This window comes from Lissotriton vulgaris, chromosome 5 (genome assembly GCF_964263255.1).
Source record: "Lissotriton vulgaris chromosome 5, aLisVul1.2, whole genome shotgun sequence".
Classification (NCBI taxonomy): Eukaryota; Metazoa; Chordata; class Amphibia; order Caudata; family Salamandridae; genus Lissotriton; species Lissotriton vulgaris.
In genome coordinates, this window is record NC_141693.1 from 1,869,994,093 (window position 1) to 1,869,995,462 (window position 1,370).

General features: G+C 52.4%; 1 pseudogene; it reads left to right on the top strand.

The window, feature by feature from the left end:
- Positions 1-211: 211 nt before the first annotated feature.
- Positions 212-1,101, top strand: LOC147717569 (28S ribosomal RNA; annotated as a pseudogene; the record flags this gene model as incomplete).
- Between the last annotated feature and the right edge of the window lie 269 nt (positions 1,102-1,370).

Below are 1,370 nucleotides of genomic sequence, written 5' to 3' on the forward strand. Positions count from 1 at the left end.
GGGCATTCGTATTGTGCCGCTAGAGTTGAAATTCTTGGACCGGCGCAAGACGAACCAAAGCGAAAGCATTTGCCAAGAATGTTTTCATTAATCAAGAACGATAGTCGGAGGTTCGAAGACGCTCAGATACCGTCGTAGTTCCGACCATAAACAATGCCAACTAGCGATCCGGCGGCGTTATTTCCATGACCCGCCGAGCAGCTTCCGGGAAACCAAAGTCTTTGGGTTCCCGGGGGAGTTTGGTTGCAAAGCTGAAACTTAAAGGAATTGACGTAAGGGCACCACCAGGAGTGGAGCGTGTGGCTTAATTTGACTCAACACGGGAAACGGAAAGGATTGACAGATTGATAGCTCTTTCTCGATTCTGTGGGTGGTGGTGCATGGTCGTTCTTAGTTGGTGGAGCGGGGCGAAGCCAGAGGAAACTCTGGTGGAGGCATCGTAGCAGTCCTGACGTGCAAATCGGTCGTCCGACCTGGGTATAGGGGCGAAAGACTAATCGAACCATCTAGTAGCGGGTTTCCTCCGAAGTTTCCCTCAGGATAGCTGGAGCTCGGAACCCCCAGTTTTATCTGGTAAAGGGAATGATTAGAGGTCTTGGGCCCGAAATGATCTCAACCTATTCTCAAACTTTAAATGGGTAAGAAGCCCGGCTCGCTGGCGTGGAGCCAGGCATGGAATGCGAGTGCCTAGTGGGCCACTTTTGGTAAGCAGAACTGGCGCTGTGGGATGAACCGAACGCCGGGTTAAGGAGCCCTATGCCGACGCTCATCAGACCCCAGAAAAGGTATTGGTTGATATAGACAGCAGGACGGTGGCCATGGAAGTCGGAATCCGCTAAGGAGTGTGTAACAACTCACCTGCCGAATCAACGAGCCCTGAAAATGGATGGCGCTGGAGCATCGGGCCCATACCCTGCTGTCGCCGGCGCTGAGAGCCGCGGGGTCTAAGCCGCGATGAGTAGGAGGGCCGTTGCGGTGAGCACGGAAGCCCGGGGCGAGGGCCCGGGTGGAGCCGCCACAGGTGCAGATCTTGGTGGTAGTAGCAACTACAAAAAACAAAACGAGGAAGTGCAGAGGCAGTGGTGATAGAATCACCCTCCTGAACGTTGTAAGTAACCAATGAGATTCTATTAATGTGGGGAGTGAATATTTTATTCGTATTTATAAGCTATAAAGATCTGGTGTTTGGGAACAGTGAGAAAGGCTCTCTTTGCGGGTGGGAAAAGGAGAGCACTATGTGCTTTTAAAATACCCCTCGCACACTATGAGTCCCATTGTGTCATGCTTCATCATAGCGGTCTTCCCGCCCCTCTATGGGGCGGGGCGTGCTACGACCTACAAACTACACGGGAGCACTTGGTGTAATGACG